We start from the raw sequence: 20297 nt of genomic DNA, 5'->3' as shown, positions 1-20297 counted from the left end.
AGTAGTTAAGTCTCTTGTCCTTGAATTCTTTGCTTGGTTGTGATTCCCCTTCAATGGCCTCCTAGTGAGGATTGCAGGTACATAATGAAGGCTACCAAAGCTTTGGTAGCAGATGGAAGAACAAAGAAAAAATATGACAAGAGGAGTCTCCCAGAAATAGGGATTTGTGATGAGAGATGAGATTCGAGTTCAGAGGGAGCAGACAGATCAACAAGAATGAAATATGCCTTGATCTATGTCAAAAATGTTAGTTTTTGTAGCATCAGATATGTTCTAGCCTTGAAATTTGGTGGAGAGGCTAGAATACATGAGATATCTAAAACCCAGAAATCATTTTTTGGAAATTCTTCCTAGAAATGACTTAATTAGATTATTAACCAGTTTTTAAATATTTCCTAAGTCTAAACTTAGGGAATATGGTTAATTAATCAGTATTAATTAAGTCAAGGCGAGAATCATCTAGAAACTCACACGGATCGATCCAGAGATGATCCTAGCCATCAATTATGTTTTAATCTTGGCCGTTGGTGCCCCAACAAAGAATTATAAGAGGAGGTCGATGTGGTGATGGAGAGATCACTTGAGGCACTAGAGCAGTTCGATTTCTTGGCAAATCCATTTCCAGAGTAGCAACAAACAGTTGACGGAGAGAGCAAGAGATCGAACAGTGAGTAAGGGGCAGATATAGTGAGGTTGGAGGAAGCATTCCAAATCTAGCGAGTGCATTTGGAGAGAGAGGCAGAAGAGCCACAGAGAGGTTGACGTTGGGGCAATGCAACAGCTTCTAGATGCAAGATCTATTTGCTGGGAAGGAGAGACATCTTCAGTTCCAGAGGCCGGGAAGGGGTCCCAAAGTGTCGGAAAAGCATCTTTCCAGACAATAGAAGGAAAAATGACTTCATTAGAGACCAGTCAGAGGCTTGACGTTAAGCAGGTTGCACAGAGCTACGCAAAGGCTGATGCAGAGGGTCAGAGGGTCGAGTTTCTGAAGGCAAGTTGTGCCGGAGGTTTGCCTGTGGGGTGAGGAAATTCCTCACTAGATTTTCGCCAGTATTTTTCTCTATAGGATTGCTAGATTTCAGCATCTAGTTGTACTCAAAATTTCTTACTGTTGCATAATAATAAAACCCTCACCTGCTGCAATGGTTTTCCTGCATTAAGTTTTTCCAGGGACTTTTGCCCAAAAATAATTGTGTTAGTTTTATTTGTGTGCTAGCATTTCTTAGCTTCCAGCATTTTATTTTTCCGTAGAATTTTTATTTGTGAAGGTTGCAATGTGTTTATTTCAATATTTGTCGTAGTAGATAAATTGTTAATTAATTAACAATTAGGAGAAATACTACCAGTTGCTGCAATAGGGTTCCGGTATTAGAATTTTCACATGGCATCAGAGCCAAGTTGATCAGCCGGAGAGCTCAGAAAAATGAAGGAAAGGAATTTCTCTACTCAGCAAGGGCAGCAGGCTAAAATTCCCAAGGGCAGCACAGTGTTTTTCTAGGAGGTTGAGTTGCTTGAGGAAAGATCGATTTTTTCTGAAGGAGGGGCAAAAAAATTCGATCCTTCCAGATCGAGTGATTCCAAAGGCAAAGGGAGCAACTCAATACTTTCATTGGGTAGATCTCTAGCTAGACATAGGTGTTTTTGCAACAGTTCGCTAGAGCAGAACCAACGTCGAGGTGGAGGAGAGAAGAGCACACACAGAGGAAAATTTTCCTCAGGGAACTTCTAGTCTCAAGAAGTTTGATTTTCCTTGCAGATCGATAGTAGTTGTGAGCAAATCTTCTCACTCCAGAAGGGAGTGCAAGTAGTCGAGAAGTAGCTGAGCAGAAGGAAAGAGGAAGTTTTCGACAATCCATTGAGATGGCCACTGTTGGGATTCGTGATCAGGACAGGTTGGATGGAGCTTCCAACTACGTCATTTGAAAGGCAAGGATGTCCTTTCTTCTAGATGAATATGGCCTAAAAGCATATATTGATGTAGTGGTGGCAGTTCCTCAGGATGCAGATCAAAAAAAGAGTACAAGAAGGAGATGGAACGGGTGAAACGGTTGATCCTAGATGGAGTCCGGGATCATGTTGTTTCACATGTAGCTGGCAAAGATACTGCCAAGAAGATGTGGGATGCTCTCTCCACATTGTACCAGGGTACTTCTAAGAAGCGGAAGATGTACCTACAAGAGAAGCTGAGACTCATCCGGATGCAGAAAGGGGAAGGCATAGACCCCTTCCTTACTAGGATTCAGGAGGTCTGAGACCAGTTGTCAACTGTTGGGGAAGCGCTTCAACCCACGAAGCTAGTGCGATTGGCACTCAACAGTGTCTCAGAGGAGTGGCAGGTCTTTGTCCAAAGCATATTGGGCAGAGATAGGCTACCAGACTGGGATAGAATGTGGGCCAATTTGCAGCAGGAGGAGTTGAGACAAGCTCTATTAAAGAGCTCCATCAGTGGCAGCAGCAGCAGATCGAAGACGGTGAAGGAGGAGGAGAATGTGGCCCTCACATCAAAGGGTCCCAATCAGGGACAAGGGGAGTAGAGAAAGAAGAAGGAGGACCTGTCAAAGGTAAAATGCTTAAGATGTGGTGAGCTTGGTCACTACAATACCCAGTGTCCTCTCAGGAAGAAGGAAAAGGAGGAGAAGCAAGACTAGCAGGCGGCTTCTATAGAGATCGATAGGTTTTCCTCTAGGTTGGAGGAAGACTTCGCTATGTTCATTGATATACCTCCAGGAGTGAGGTGGGGTGACTTGTTGTTGTAGCCCTAGAGCACTACAGATGGGCAAGATCCTTGAGGAGTCCACCTCATGGATCATTACCTGGCTACGGGGGCCCACAGTATTCAGTATCAGGATGGATCAGTGGCAGTTGATGCAGTCAGATGCCAAAGTGACAATTGCAGAGACTAGTAGCAGTTAGATGCTAGGGAGCACAGTGCAGAGTTGGAAGCAGTGCAGTTGGCACATTGCAGAGTCAACAGCAGCGCAGAGCCTTTAGTGGACAGTGTAGAGGCTAGTAGGAGTCAGATACTCTGGAGACAGATGCATCATACTGATCATAGTTGATTCAGTATTTTGGATGCTTTTCAGTTGCAGATGTTGCAATTGCAACAACAATAGATGAGAGGGAGTTACAGTGCAGATGCAATGTTGGCAGCAGTATAATATGGTCAGCAGCAGCTCAGTTGCCACATATATCAGTGTTGCACAGTGGTTGGTGGGTGGCGACAGCCAGACATCAACAGTGTGACAGGAGATGATGCAGAAACATAGTGTTGTGGCAGGATGTGTAGCACTAGAACACATTCCTCACTAAGAGGGAGTGTTAGTTTTTGTAGCATCGAATGTCCTCTAGCCTTGAAATTTGGTGGAGGCTAGAATACATAAGATCTCCAAAACCCATAAATCGTTTCTGGAAATTCTGCCTAGAAATGACTTAATTAGATTATTAACCAGTTTTTGAATATTTTCTAAGTCTAAACTTAGGGAATATGGTTAATTAATTAGTATTAATTAAGTCAAGGCAAGAATCATATAGAAATTCACACGGATCAATCCAGAGATGATCCTAGCCATCGATTATGTTTTAATCTTGGCCGTTGGTGCCCCAACAGAGGATTATAAGAGGAGGTCGATGTGGTGATGGAGAGATCACTTGAGGCACTAGAGCAGTTCAATTTCTTGGCAGATCGATTTCCATAGTAGCAACAGTCAGTTGTCAGATAGAGCTAGAGATCGAAGTAGTGAGTGAGGGGCAGAGACAGTAAAGCTGGAGGAGGCATTCCAGATCCAGCGAGTGCATTTGCAGAGAGAGGCAGAAGAGCCACAGAGAGGCCAACGCTGGGGTAGCATAGTGCAACAATTTCTAGAGGCAAGATTGATTTTTTGGGAAGGAGAGACGTCTTCAGTTCTAGAGGCCGGGAAGGAGTCCCACAGTGCCGAAGAAGCATCTTTCCAAACAGCAGAAGGCAGAACGATTTCATTAGAGACTAGTCAGAGGCTTGATGTTAAGCAGGCTATGCAAAGCAGCGCAGAGGCTAACGCAGAGGGTCAGAGAGTTGAGTTTCTGAAAGCGAGTTGTGTTGGAGATTTTCCTATGGCGTGAGGACATTCATCACTAGACTTTTGCCAATATTTTTCTTTGTAGGATTGCCATATTTTGACATCCAGTTGTACTTAGAATTTCTCACTGCTGCATAATAATAAAACCCTCAGCTGCTGCACCGGTTTTTCCAGGGACTTTTGTCCAAAAATAGTTGTGTTAATTTTATGTGTGTGCTAGCATTTCTCAACTTACAACATTTTATTTTTCCACAAAATTTTTATTTGTGAAGGTTGCAGTGTGTTTATTTCGATATTTGTCTTAGTAGATAAATTGTTAATTAATTAACAATTAGGAGAAATAATATCAATTGCTGCAATAGGGTTCCGCTATTGGAATTTTCACAGAAAAAAGGTTAGTAGTGACTGAAGTATGCAGTAGATGGCAACTTGAGAAAAGTACAAAGCAAGGAATTACCTCAGTAAGAGGGAGAAGACTATGAAGGTACATCTTTTCAGGTACACTCCTGTCTAAAGTTTATTATCTTTATGATTTCTATTATTACATCAAATGGTTATAGAGATCGTCTTCTTTGATGAAAGAAGAAGTGTACATAAGAACTACCTCAATCTTGTGAGGTATATAAGTCTTATGCTTGTAAGTAGAAGGAAGGTTTTGTACACACTCATCTTGGACTAATGGATCAAGGTTGATCCTATATGATTTTTTCTCTTACAAAAGCAGAAGAGCTCATGTTTCAGAAGAAGTTGCATTGACCGAAAGATTTTCTCTAGAGCGAGAAGTCGAGGCTTCTCTAGGAACCTTTGTTTTCAGAGGAAGTTGACCTCGGAATTCAAGGTGAAGAATATTGACTAGATAATTGTTAGCACTAGTGATAGAGGGAGCAAAAACAAGATTTTCATGACAGGGTCTGCTTTAGAAAGAATACCTAGTTAGGGTAGCCGATGTAGCCGAGATGATGGATCAAGTTGAGCCAAGGCATGTAGCTCAACATGTATTGAAGTACGAACATGGTACAGTTGATCATGAAATTGTCAGATATGGTTTGAAAGATGTATCAAGCAGATAAGTATAGTTGTAGGGAAAGGAGTGTTGAAAACAAAGAGATTTTGTATATCACTTCCGATTGGGATCCAATCTCGTTGATGAGAAGGAAGTAGACATCTGTTGCACTCAAAGGTCAAGTATGTTGTAGTGTGAAAGGCGAGTTATGAAGTAGTATGATTGCAACTTGCAGGATTGGTTGATCAGGTTCAGGTGACAACATGATGACAAGTCAAGGCACCTTGAGATCTAGTACCAATACGTGGTACAGGAAGAGAGCAATAAGGCTTGAGTATGTTTCCACTAGTGAGAAAAAAGTTGTTATTTTAGTGTAGCCACTTCCCAGACAGAAGTTCGTGTACATCAGAGTCAATATGGGGCTTGTGGAGATTACCCCTCTCAACGAGAGGGAGTGCTGATTTGATACCAGCATGGATGGACATTCTCTCGTTAGGGACTATGGTTCGAGAGGCCTAGAGTTCTCCCCAAGTCGGGTTGAGTGAGTACCTCTTGGTGAGGAGACCTGATTACTCCCCATGAAGGGTTGAGTAAGGTCTATACCCGATCACTCACCAAGGAAGGGTTGAGGGAGTTCTCTCAACATCAAGACCCGATTACTCACCAAGGAAGGGTGGAGTGAGGCCTTTCAGCGTTTGGACCCGATCACACACCAAGGAAGGGTGGAGTGAGGTTTTTCAGCATTTGGACCCAATCACACACCAAGGAAGGGTGGAGTGAGGTTTTTCAGCATTTTCACCCAACCACACACCAGGGAAAGGTGGAGTGAGGTCTTTTCAGCATCTAGACCCATTCACTCACTAGGGATGGTTGAGTGACGTCTAGGTTCAGAGTGCTCAGCAGGAAGGGGGAGTGAGTTCCTATTAGTTGAGTTAGTATCTCAACATTTTGGCCTCGTGAGACGCCTTGATATTTGAGGACCGATCACTCTAGAAGAGTGAGTCCTGATATGTTGATGATAAGCCATGGGTTAGGTACCAACCAAGATATGGCTACTAGCGGATGCTGATGGTTAGATGATGATGCTAATGTTGATGTCAGAGATGCCTACTAGTTGATGTTGACAGTGTGAGAGATTCGAACTAGTGGACATTGATGATGTCAGAGAAGCTAACTTACCTCATGTTAGAGATGCTGACAAGGTTGATGATGATTTGATATAACCTTTTCTTAGAGAAATCCTGTCAACATCAGAACATCTAGATAGTCATTATGAATAACTCCCTATTCAAGAGGGAGTGTTGGTTTTTGTAACTATGGTCAATATTCATAATGTATATTTGAGTCATTAATGTATTTGTAAAGCATATTTTAAATGCTAAGAGTCAAAAGAAAAATATTTTGTGTCAATTCCCATTTGGATTTTCAAAAGAAAGAAATTTGAAATTTTGAAATTGAAGTTTTTGGCTGCAAAAAGTGAAGTCAGCCTACTCCTAGTCAAGTTGACCATTTCAAATGGTCAAGTCGGCTCCAAGTAAAGATGCTACCATTCAGCCAAGGAAAAGGCTCACCTCACATTCCTCCACATTTGGGTAATAAATCTGATCTCTCATCTTTTATGATTCGACCTACTCTGAGGTAGCGAATTGACATCTTCAAAGGAGCAAAGTATGAGGAAAAATTAGAGGTTTGAGGTAGCAAAGGAAGATATTTTTTAGGCTAGCGAAGGGTTATTCTCAGGCCAGCGAAGGGCTACTTTGAGGCATCGAAATTTGAGGCCAGAGGGCCAAATTTCGGAAGCAATGAATCTCTGAGAAAGGATGAATTATATCTCTCTTGGATAGAACCTTTAAAGGGGCCTAATATTTCTGGAAAAACCCTCACTATAGAAGGCAAATGGCAGAGTTTGATACAAACCTAATCAAATAATTCGGTAGGTAGATTGACTTGACTAGGATGATGGACTACTTTTGACCTAGTTGTTGACTAAGATGTATCTCTATTGAAAAGGTTGCTGGGTTTTTCCCCATGAGGGTTTTCCCAAGGTAATATATTGTGTTCTTTGTTTGGCTACTTCTTCATGGTCCTGTAGTCGCACAGAATGTCTAGGCACCGCGACAACACTCAGATCGAGGGTTTTCACCCTGATCCCCAATCTCTTCGTTTAAGTTGTCTCCCTACAGCAGGCTAAGGGGGATAGACCCTATGGAAAAATGGAATAAAGATGAACTAGTTGGGAGCCAACCAGTTCGGGAGACACAGTGAGGCGATCAAGTACTTGATTAAGATTTAGCAAGACTTAGGGTTTGATTAGATTTTAAACGATTAATACCAGTGCCTTATGGAGTCAACAATCTTGCTAGGGAAATGAAGACCAAGTAATCGATTAACGACTGCTGCTGAGATGAACTTATATGAAATGCAGATCCTAAAACTAAGGTGAGATGTAGGAATCTTGGTTAGTTTATTTAAATGCCTACTCAAACCATGAATCGTTCAACCCTTTCTGTGTTGAGCTTGATTTCATAGTAATTAGCAGAGAGAAGATAAGGAGAAGCACACTAAGGTGTGATTAACGATACCTCTCCTGAACTTCTAACATACTCGGTGCCTCCGGCGCTGCAGAGAGCTGTGGCTCTGATGACTGCAAGGTCACCATTTTAAGCACTATTAAAACAGGATTCTCAAGCAAATATTGATGGATACCTATCTCTCTATCGACCAAGTTTATGCTTGGAAGTAAATTTTATCATGCAAAGCTAACTTATATTCAAATGCACTAGAAGATGAGATAAAGTTAGACTCGAGGAAGGGAAAACACTTGTGTCACAAAAACCCTCAATTACCCAAATGAAATGTTCGCTTTATGGATGAAGACTTAAAAAATAAACTTCTGAAAATATCACAATTAAACCACAAGTTTATTCCAAATCTTTCTGATATAATTATAGCTCAAAGAGAACAAAACTTCTTTGCAATTTAATATTAATGTCAACAGATGCTCAAAAAATATGCTTAGCTTAGGAAACAAAGATACGCAATCTATCGTAATTCCACGACAGAGCACTTTAACAATTACTTGAAAATATTTGCAAATGTCTAACATGTAACGAGCATTAAATAATTCAAGCAATGACGATAGATTTTAAAAGATGCAAGATATTCAACAGATGCACAATTTTTTAGCAATTAAATTTCAAGAGATCCAAATACTTTAAACAACCATGAAATTTAAATGCTAACCAATTTTGATCCTAGAATTGAAATGATTTATGCTTAGTGACCCAAATCTAGGAAAATTTACCACTTTCCTATAGTTAACCTTTAGATGCAAATAAAAAAATTTAAGCGCGCTCAACTATAGAGAAATGAAAATGCTAATACCACAAAAGTTTTCTTTAGATTTTACCCTTAAAACAAAAGACACCAAGAAGGAATTTTAACATTGACGAGTTAATTAGTCTTCAAGAAAACCTTTTCAATGTGCTAAGTTTTATGAAACTAGACTTAATGTGGCAAATAAGGAATGTGACCAAAATAAATCAAAAGATTTAATAACTTTTAAAAAAAAAATTAATGGGCCAGAGGCCACATAAAAAAATTTAAAATCTTTTAACGTTAAAAATTTATGTTTGATTTTAAAAAAATTAAGATGTCCCAATGTCACATAAATATTTTCAATGAAGCCCCTTCTTTTATTTTTTATTTTTTTAGGATTTTTAGATTTTAAAAGTTTTTCTAATTTTTAGATTTTTTTTTTTTAGAAAGAAAAATCAAAATCAAAATAAAAAAAAAATCGAATTCCCTTTTTTTATGTTTTGGAATCTTTTATTTTTTAGATTTTAATAATTTAAAATCATCAAAGTAAAACAATGTGAAATGAAATCAAATAAAAAAAATAAAAACCAAAATCGATTTTTTATCTTTTAAATTTTTTTAATGAACTAACCTGAAATGGAATCGAATGAAACTAAGGAAAGGTGAATGCACTAACCCTAACTAAACCCATACATAATAAAAAAAATCGAATTTTTATGTTTACCCCGTGTGCAGGTGAGCTCAACGGCACAATGGAGAAGGTCGATGGAATGGAGAAGGGACGCAGCTCGAAGAGAATGCGGGTGTGCATTTGCTACATGGATGGAGCATGTAGAACGCGATGGGAGAAGGGTTAGCGTGAAAAGAGACTGCGGAAATGCGAAGGAGAGATGACGCTGCTGAGGGTTAAGAATGCGTGCAGCGGGAGTAGAGGATAGATAGCGAGGAGAATAGACGCAGACAAGGAGAAGGATCCGTTAGATGAGGGCTGGTGGAAGCACGCCGATGAAAAAATAGCTACAGCAATGGGTTTAGTTGCAGATGGGCAGGTTAGGAAACTCGAACAAACTTGTTGGTGATTGATTGACAGTAAAAATTTTTGAAAACCTCTTAAAGAAGAGGAAAAACCCAACAAGAATAATAACAAGGCACTAAAACATATCCGAAAATCTTCTGTTGAAAACCCCAGGTAGCAGAAACGATTTCAAAACAATTTCGAAAGCCTTAGGAAGACAACCCAAACTCCAGACAACCCAGAAAAAACGAATTTCACACTTGTGCTTTGGATTTATTAATGAATCCCTCATATGACAGTTTCCAAATTTAAAATATTTAACAAACCTTGGACTGCAAAAATAATGCACTTGCAGAAGCTGGTTTTGAGGCTAGATCTTACCCTCCAAGGCCTAGATCTGGCTTTAAAATCAAACTTCACCTTCAGACCTGCAACTTGCACCTAAAAACACAAACACCCAGGACTTGGATATACAAAAATAAATGAAACCCCAGAAACCCAAGTCAGAATTTTTTTTAAAAATTACAGATCTATGAACAGGAATAACAGATCTATCAGATCTGGCAAGTTTGAGTCCAACTCCGCTCCCAAATTTGATAATCTAAGGCTCTTAAAAGCCAAATTTATCAATTTAGCACAAAAAAATTTTGAAATTTTATATTGAAACAGAGGTGCTTTGCCCAAAACCCTTCATGCATCACCAATAAAAATCTTATGATAAGCCCGGGATCAAATCAAGCTGGGCTCTTTAGAAAATACGAATCAGGAGTTGGCTGGTCCAACTGAAAACTTCCCCGAATACTCGATGATCTAAAAAAATCAAGAATTTCCTGCACAACTCAATTCAACCATCAACATAGAGCGAGAAAACGATAATAAAATTCAGATTTAATAGAGATACCTGCTATTATATTCAAAACTTAAATTATCATTCAAACCCCAGTGACTGAGCAAGATACCTGTACTCAAATCACTCTTCAGAGAGCTATCATCAATGGCTAAAAAGAAATCTATGCATGAAAATGACACATCTTACAGTATTTCCATGAAGAGTAACACCAGCAAAAATTAACCCCAAAATCTTTCTTTATTGCTCATAAAAAAGATTACAAGAGAGCTTTTCCCTTAGCACATGACTCAAAGATCGGATCATCTCAACTGACAAATGACCTCTTATTTAAAGATAAATCTTCCAACGGCTAGTTCGAGTGATCCTTGTCAAAGCAATCTCGACCGTCAATGAGAATTAAAATCTCTTTTAATCTCATCCGTCGAAATATTAAATTTTTGAGGAAATTCGAATATTTCAATTAAAAGCATTTTAATTAACTCAAAAATAATTTTTTGAGTTAATTTCCTAAAAAATTTGACTTTGACTTAAACCCTAGGGACCAAAGGCTTAAAATTTAGCAAAATAATTAATTTACCTTAGTCCTGGGACCTTTTAAAATTTGAATTTTAAAGACCCACGAATTTTGCCTTTGGAAGACTTAAATTTACCTAGGACCTATAATTAAGTAAATTTCTGGCTTAGGATTTTAATTAATTTCTTGCCAGAAATATAATCCAGCAGACTAAGCAATTTGTAATAAAATAACCTAACCAAATAGTTAGGATTATTCCCAAATCACTTTTACATAGACTCGATCTATAACACTAGGACTCGCCTAAGATCCCAGTGACAAAATTCATTCCGGCTTTGGGGTAAGGCTGAAGGAAAACTCTGCCGACCATCCGAGAATGGATCGGTGAGACAAAAAACCTCCTGGAATGTAGATTGTCACCAGAAAAATAGGTTTACCTAGGCAATTACATACATGACACAGATCTGCTAAGATTATTTACATCATATACATGCAGAATGGGTTTACATTATAACATGACAATCAAGTTGATGATGAAAGCTGGACGGCACAAACACATTGATCAGGTGCTATCCCTTTTGTGAAAAAAGGGGGTGTATTGCTATGGGTCCTTGACACTTAGTGGTCAACATCTGGCTCTACTTGGGGACACATTGCTGCACTGTAGGAATGTGAGAATCTAGAATCTACATCCACGCAACACACAATATAACATAAGTAGCGTCCATTCAAAAATCATCATATAACATTAAGCACATGAAAGATATAAGCTCTTCATTTATTAACTATCTAGTAACATGAAAAGTAAATCTAATCCTAAAACAGAAATGAAATGCTGAAAGGACAAGGTGTCTGGTTAGAAATAAAATACAGAGGATGCCCCATGGCATCAGATGTCATCTTTGAAGAATAGCTTGAGCATTTGGCCATTCGCAGGTAAGTCAAGTGGTTCGCCATCCAATCTGCTCAAGTGGAATGAATTTGGCCCAACAATGTCTCGGATAATGTATGGTCCCAGCCACAAACTGTCAAATTTCTTATGTTTTCCCGGCTTTTCATTCTTGTGATCCCAAAGGAGTACCATATCTCCAACCTGCAAAGATCTAGATTGAGATGATTTATCAAAACTATTTTTAATGTTAGATTGACTTTTACATATATTATCAAAAGCTATCCTACGAGTTTCATCCAACTCCACAATCTGATCAATTCTATTTTGAACAACATCTTTATTAGTAGAAAAATGTTGAAGGAGTTGATAAGCTGGCAATTTCAGGTGCACAGGTAAAGTTACATCCAAGCCATAAACTAATTCAAAGGGACTTTTACCAGTAGCTTTCTTTTTAGTAATCCTATCTGCCCATAAAGCATACTTGATTTTGCTATCCCAAGATCGCTTATTATCTCCTACTATCTTCTTGATAATGGTTATGAGATTTTTATTACTTGATTCAGCAAGTCCATTACCTTGAGGATAGTAATTTGATGAATGAGATAAGACAATGCCATACTTGAAACAAAAAGATGAAAATTCTGAAGAACTAAAAGCCTTGGCATTATCAGTAGTGATCTTAGCAGGGACACCAAATCTAGTAATGATATTATTTTCAATGAAATCCATAATGACCTTTTCAGTGGCATTCTTAGCAGGGATGGATTCGACCCATCTAGTGAAATAATCAGTAGCAGTCAAAATCCATGAGTAGCCATTGTTAGAATTTTCATGAAACTTCCCAATGAAGTCCAGACCCCAATGTTGTAAAGGTGCTTCCACAACCACAGGTTGTAAGGGCAGGGCAGCAAGCTTCTGTTTCCTAGTGAACAGTTGGCAAGCTTGACAACTTTTAACAAACTTATGCACATCAGAAAAATCGAAGGCCAATAATAACCAACTCTTAGAATTTTGTGGGCAGTAGTTCTAGCAGCATAATGACCACCACAAAATCCCGAATGAAACTCAGAAATTAACTCCTTGGACTCGATTTCATCAACACAAATAAGTACTATGCCCTCAGGATTTCTCCATCCAATGCCATCCTTCATGAGGCAATACTTAGTGGTTTTCAATCTAAGAGCCCTTCTCTTATGAGTGACTAAATGGTTAGGACATGTAAGATTTAACAAGTAATAAATAATGTCCTTGTACCACTCATGCTCTCCTAATCTTTGCAGCTCAGGTGAAGATGAATCGTTAAGACAAATCAAACCAAGAGCTTTCTCATTACCTTCGGTCATCATTTGCGCCAAGCCTTGGCCTTTGACTAACTTGGTGGGTCTAATCTCTAAATCATATTCTTGTATTTTAGTAACCCACCTAGCACGAGTCCCTAAGCAATCAATTTGAGTTAATATATCTTTAACAGCAGAATGTGGGACAAAAGCAATGATTTTGGAATAACCCACATAAGTTCTGAAATGCTTAAGAGATTTGACTAAGGCATAGGCTTGCTTTTCCATGGTATTGTAATTTAATTTAGAATTCTGAAGCGCTCTACTCATGAAAGCAATAGGCTGCTTGTGACCATCCTTATTTTTCTACAATAAGACACCAGCAATGGTATCTTCAGAAGCGAAAGAGAAAATCACAAAATCCTTAGAGTAATCAGGACTAACTAAAATAGGGGCTTTTTGCAATAGCACCTTTGATTTCCTGAAAATCCTTTTTTCCATCTTCTTTCCATACAAATTTTACATCTCTTTTCAGAAGACTTTGAATAGGCTTAGCTATTTCTACGTAATTTGGAATAAATCTTCTAAGAAAATTTATCTTTCCAAGAAAAGACTGAAGAGATTTAAGATTATGGGGGAGAGGAATCCTTTGGATTGCCTCAACTCTTTCAGGATCAATCTTGATCCCATCTTTAGAAATGATGTGACAAAGTAATTTCCCTTCAGTTACTCCAAAAATAGACTTGGCTGAATTTAAGGAAATCCCATATTCTCTACATTTATCAAAAACATGCCTAAGATGACTTATATGACTAATACCATCCTTAGAAGAAATAGTAAGATCATCCTGATAAATTTCGATAAACTTTCCAATTAAACCCTTGAAGGCATAATCCATAGCCCTTTGAAATGTAGCACCAGCATTGGTTAATCCAAACGACATTCTAATATATTTGAATGTAGTTTTGTGACGATCCTCTTTCTTAACCCATACCTGATTATATCCAGAAAAACCATCTAGCAATGACATCATTCCAGAACCAGTTACTCTTTGCAACATAGTCTCCATGTTTGGCAAAGGGTAATTATCTTTCTTACATGCTAGATTAAGGTTTCGAAAATCGACACAAAGTCTAATAGTACCATTCTTTTTTCTAACAATCACCAAGTTGGAACACCATGTTGAATGCCTCGTTTGAGCAATAATTCCTGCTGCAAGCATCTTTGAAAGCTCCTTTTGAACCAAAGGGGCTAACTTAGGATTTATTTGCCTAAGCTTTTGACGAAAGGGTTTAGCATTTTCATCTTTCAAGGGGATAGTGTGCTCCATGACATCTTCCCTATAACCTTTTAATTCATCATAAGAAAATGCTAAAACATCCCGATATTCACGAAGTAAATTGGTTAATTTTTTCCTTTCTTCATCATTAGTACCCTTACCAATTTTGATAATCTTTGGATCCCTAGAGGTACCAATGTTTACCTCGATGAATTTGCCTGGATCCATTTTATTTTCCTCTTTCATCTATGGCATCATGCCGATCAAAGTGCTATTCTAAAGAAACCACATTCCTAGGAGTAGGATTTATAATATTTTCATGATCATCAGATCCATCCTCCTTAGAATCTATCTGAAAATTTTCAAACTCATCCAAATTATCAAGAAAACGAATCACTTGTTTCTCATCATCAAAAACTTGCCAATGCTCTGAGTTATTTGTAACAGAAAGCCTAAATATAACTTCCATTTTTATCTTATCCGTAATCAACCCATTAGATAACTGCAAAGTAGAAGTAGCTATGGCAAGCTCATCTGCCGAACTATTCTTCTCTCTTGGGATAGCCTCAAGGTCAAGGGCATCAAATTATTCCATGGTGTCCCATACAACATTTTGATAATTCCTTAACCTTTGATTTTTACATGTAAATTTATTTTTAATTTGCATGATAATTAAGTCAAATTCCCCCTTGATTCTAAGCAACTTAACTCTTAAAGCCTTTGCCAACTAAAGACCCAACAACAAAGCTTCATATTCAGCAACGTTGTTGGTTGCTTCAAATTCCAATCGATAGGCAAACTTGAAAATATGACCAAGGGGTGATTTTAATACTATTCTTGCACCTTTACCATGCCTATACGATGCACCATCAAAATACATGTACCAAACTTTATCCTTGAGATCCCCAATCTTTTTATCAACCTTATCATCGGGAAGAACTATGGAATTAGATAGAATAGCATAATTCCCAATATCAGATTGTTCTTTAATTATCTCATTATGAGATCTCTTAGGATCTTCAACATGGAATCTTCTTTCAGGCTCTCTATTAAGTCTCACAAAACCATCACCTCTAGGAGAAGGAATCGTAGCATATGACCAATTCATTTGAATACTCCCTCCTAGATCAGAGGCCCATTTTCTAGATAAAAGCATACCCCAAGCATCAGGCACATCAACAACAACGTCCATAACAATCATAATGTCAAGGTAAACTGATAAATGAACTTGTAAATCCTTGATTAGACTGTGAACTTCAATCTTCTTAGAATCCATGGCACATATATTGTAGTAAGGCCTAGAAACTCTTAAATTAAGCTGTTCCATGACCCTCTTGGTCATGACACAAGCTGATGCACCAGAATCTAGCATGCAATTATTCAATTTATATCCATTAACCATCAAAGTAATAAAGAACGACTGATGATCCTTGTTATCTGAATCCAAACTTTGCAAATATATAGGAGCATCCTGATAATCAACCTCAGGTGCCTTCTGTTGAGAAACATTCACTTGAGGAGCTTCAATAGCTTTTAGTAACTTAGCCCTTTGGGAAGGAATCTTTGCAATCTCGGCGACAGGAACCCAGATTTTTGCATTATTAAACCAACTTCCCAAATCGATATCTAATCCAGAGTTTGAACTCGGGTTAAAAATTCGAGGGGGAATTTGATTCCCACTTTGATCTTTATCCCTTCTTTGATAAGTTAAACCCTTATCTTTAGCAATTTCCATGATTTGCTCTGGAGAAGGCTTTTCACCATATAATTTAACCATCACATCATTTTCATGCTCAAAATTATTTATACTAAAAGTTGATGTGGAAGGCATAACATCTCGATTGTTTTCCTTAACTTCCATCTAGTCTTCCATAGACAAAGAAAACTCTTTACCCACTACATTTATTTGATTACCTGCCCCAAACATTCCATTATCCAAAATCCTTCTAACTGTGGGGCAAGTAGTCTCCTCATGAAGAGCATCACAAGCCCGATAATAAGGTGAAGCATCATTGACCAAATTAGTATATTCAAGAGGATTAGGTGGTCTCTACTCACTAGATTGACCTTTCTTCTGCCAATTATTATTTCGATTATTATTATTATTTCTAGGCTGGAAATTCTGCGTTTGAGCTCTTTCCATTTGAACCAACCTATTTTGCAAAGTAGTTATCTCCTTAGCATGGTTAGAGGTTAATTTCGCTTGGTTAAGCTCCATGCTTTCAATTTTTTGCAGTAATTTCTGAATAAGGTCGTTATCAGATTCTTGAACCTCTTTCCCTTTAGGTTCTTTCAATTTCGTTGAAGCCCTATCAAAACCTGGGATTTCAGACTTCCCAGATGCTGCCTTATCTTTTTCAAGCTCTACCGCTAAAGCTTGACAATCCCTATAATCAGGAAGTTTAGCACGTCTTAACTCATAAGAGGGCTCAGGGCTAAAGGCATCAATATAGAAGTCCCGAAGAGATTTATCAATAGGTTTATAATCTTGAGGTAATTCCTTAATAATATCATTGAACCTCTTGTTAAAAAATTCTTGCGGTCTCATTTTCTCTCTTTTTATTGATACTGATAGCTTTTACGAGATGCCTTCCTTCTCTCTTATCTCCATACTTTTCCTTACAGGCATTAACAATCGATTGCAAAGAATTAAATGAATTACGAGGCTTTTCCATAAACCAATCTAAAGCATCCCCCTCCAAGGTAAGAACAAAAAGGGTCATTTTTACATCTTCATGATTAAAATCAGTAGCCCTCGCATACTTACCCAGCCATGAACTAAAAGCTTTTAGATGAGAGTTAGCACTAACTGCATTATTGCCCTAAAAGAGAGGCAATTTATCCATGCCATGTTTTGGAATATCATTGGGATAACCTTGAATGTTAGCAAAGCTACAAGGGGTGAATATGTCCATGATGTTGTGCTCGACCGGGTTAGTAAAAAGCAAACGGATGTCAAAGAGGGCTTCTTGTCCGAGATTAACAAGAAGGGTACGAGAAGAGAGTTTGTGTAATCGTACTCTAAGAGTCCTTTCAGGATCAGGAGCAGGATTAACCAAACTGCTTGGATGTCTTCTAGTATACACTCTTGCAGAAGATAGAGGAAGTGGAGTCGCCACCTGGACAAAAGTCTAACTCGAAATAACCTGAAAGCAAGGAACCAAGGACAAGGAACTTATCCTGGCAAGAGATGAAAGGATGAGAAGAAAGAAATGAGATGAATGTCGAAGAAACCAAGGACAGAAAAAACTCTATCCCCGGCAACGGCGCCAAAAAATGTTGTCGCACAGAATGTCTAGGCACTGCGACAACGCTCAGATCAGGGGCTATCACCCTGATCCCCAATCTCTCCGTTTAAGCTATCTCCCTACAACAAGCTAAGGGGGTTAGACCCTATGGAAAAATGGAATGAAGAAGAACTAGTTGGGAGCCAACCTGTTCGGGAGACACAGTGAGGCAATCAAGTACTTGATTAAGATTTAGCAAGACTTAGGATTTGATTAGATTTTAAACGATTAATACCAGTGCCTTATGGAGTCAACGATCTTTCTAGGGAAATGAAGACCAAGTAATCGATTAACGACTGTTGCTGAGATGCTCTTATATGAAATGCAGATCCTAAAACTAAGGTGAGATGTAGGAATCTTGGTTAGTTTTAGTTAAATGCCTACTTAAACTGTGAATCCTTCAACCCTTTCTGTGTTGAGCCTGATTTTGTAGTAATTGGTAGAGAGAAGATAAGGAGAAGCACACTAAGTTGTGATTAACGATACCTCTCCTGAACTTCTAACATACCTGGTACCTCCGACGCTATAGAGAGTTGTGGCTTTGACGACTGCGAGGTCACCGTTTTAAGTACTATTAAAACAGGCTTCTCAAGCAAAGATTGATGGATACCTATCTCTCTATCGACCAAGCTTATGCTTGGAATTAAATTTTATCATGCAAAGCTAACTTATATGCAAATGCACCAGAAGATGAGATAAAGTTAGACTCGAGGAAGGGAAAACACTTGTGTCGCAAAAACCCTCAATTACCCAAATGAAATGTTCGCTTTATGGACAAAGACTTAAAAAATAAACTTCTGAAAATATCACAATTAAACCACAAGCTTATTCCAAATCTTTCTGATATAATTATAGCTCAAAGAGAACAAAACTTCTTTGCAATTTAATATTAATGTCAACAGATGCTCAAAAAATATGCTTAGCTTAGGAAATAAAGATACGCAATCTATTGTAATTTCACGACAGAGCACTTTAACAATTACTTGAAAATATTTGCAAAATGTCTAACATGTAATGAGCATTAAATAATTCAAGCAATGACGATAGATTTTACAAGATGCAAGATATTCAACAGATGCACAATGTTCTAGCAATTAAATTTCAAGAGATCCAAATACTTTAAACAACCATGAAATTTAAATGCTAACCAATTTTGATCCTAGAATTGAAATGATTTATGCTTAGTGACCCAAATCTAGGAAAATTTACCACTTTCCTATAGTTAACCTTTAGATGCAAATAAAAAAATTTAAGCATGCTCAATTATAGAGAAATGAAAATGCTAATACCATAAAAGTTTTCTTTAGATTTTACCCTTAGCACAAAAGACACCAAAAAGGAATTTTAAAATTGACGAGTTAATTAGTCTTTAGGAAAACCTTTTCAATGTGCTAAGTTTTATGAAACTAGACTTAATGTGTCAAATAAGGAATGTGACCAAAATAAATCAAAAGATTTAATAATTTAAAAAAAAAAAAGTTTAATGGGCCAGAGGCCACATAAATTTTTTTAAATCTTTTAACGTTAAAAATTTACTTTTGATTTAAAAAAAATTAAGATGTCCCAATGTCACATCAATTTTTTCAATGAAGCCCCTTTTATTTTTTTAGTTTTTTAGGATTTTAGGATTTTAAAAGTTTTTCTAATTTTTAGATTTTTTTTAGAAAGAAAAATTAAAATCAAAATAAAACAAAATAAAAAAATCGAATTCCCCTTTTTTTATGTTTTAGAATCTTTTATTTTTTAGATTTTAATAATTTAAAATCATAAAAGTAAAACAATGTGAAATAAAATCAAATAAAAAAAATAAAAACCAAAATCGATTTTTTATCTTTTAATTTTTTTTAATGAACTAACCTGAAACGGAATCGAATGAAACTAAAAAAAGGTGAATGCACTAACCCTAACTAAACCCATACATAATAAAAAAAATCAAATTTTTATGTTTACTTTGTGTGCAGGTGAGCCCGACGGCAGAATGGAGAAGGTTGATGGAATGGAGAAGGGACGCAGCTCGAAGAGAATGCGGGTGTGCGTTTGCTCAGGGATGTGAGCAGGAATGATAGGTCGAGGAGGCGTGTGGATCTGGCAGCAACAGTGGATGAAGCGGGCAAAACGCGAAGGGAGATAGGTTAGCAGGGTAAGAGGGAGCCGTAGGAAATGGAAAAAGCTGGACGGAGCAGTGGGTTCAGGAAAAATAAGGATGCATGGAGCAGGCAGAGATAGCATGAAAAGAGACTGCGGAAATGCGAAGGAGAGATGGAGCTGTCGAGGGTTACGAATGCGTGCAGTGGGAGTAGAGGATAGACAACGAGGAGAATAGACACAGACAGGGAGAAGGATCTGTTAGATGAGGGCTGGTGGAAGCACGCCGATGAAGAAATAGCTACAACAATGGGTTTAGCTGCGGATGGGTAGGTTAGGAAACTCGAATAAACTTGCTGGTGATTGATTGACAGTAAAAAATTTTGAAAATCTCTTAAAGAAGAGGAAAAACCCAACAAGAATAATACCAAGGCACTAAAACAAATCCGAAAATCCTCTGTTGAAAACCCCAGGCAGCAGAAATGATTTCAAAACGATTTCGAAAGCCTCAAGAAGATAGCCCAAACTCCAGACAACCCAACAAAAATGAATTTCACACTTGTGCTTTGGATTTATTAATGAAACCCTCGTATGACAATTTCCAGATTTAAAATATTTAACAAACCTTGGACTGCAAAAATAATGCACCTGTAGAAGCTGGTTTTGAGGCCAGATCTTACCCTCCAAGGCCTAGATCTAGCTTTAAAATCAAACTTCACCTT

The 20297-nt window shown here is 37.9% G+C and overlaps 1 pseudogene across 1 annotated transcript in view; it reads left to right on the top strand.

Moving 5' to 3' along the window:
* The window catches only part of LOC149229841 (cycloartenol synthase-like), a 377687-nt pseudogene that overhangs the window by 324845 nt on the left and 32545 nt on the right, over positions 1-20297 (top strand). The gene's annotated exons all lie outside the window — the stretch shown is intronic.

Source organism: Pinus tabuliformis, chromosome J, assembly GCF_031772625.1.
Source record: "Pinus tabuliformis cultivar Carrire ecotype Pingquan chromosome J, CPIR1, whole genome shotgun sequence".
Classification (NCBI taxonomy): Eukaryota; Viridiplantae; Streptophyta; class Pinopsida; order Pinales; family Pinaceae; genus Pinus; species Pinus tabuliformis.
Note: the sequence above shows the minus strand (reverse complement) of the source record. Positions and strands in the feature narration are given on the sequence as shown.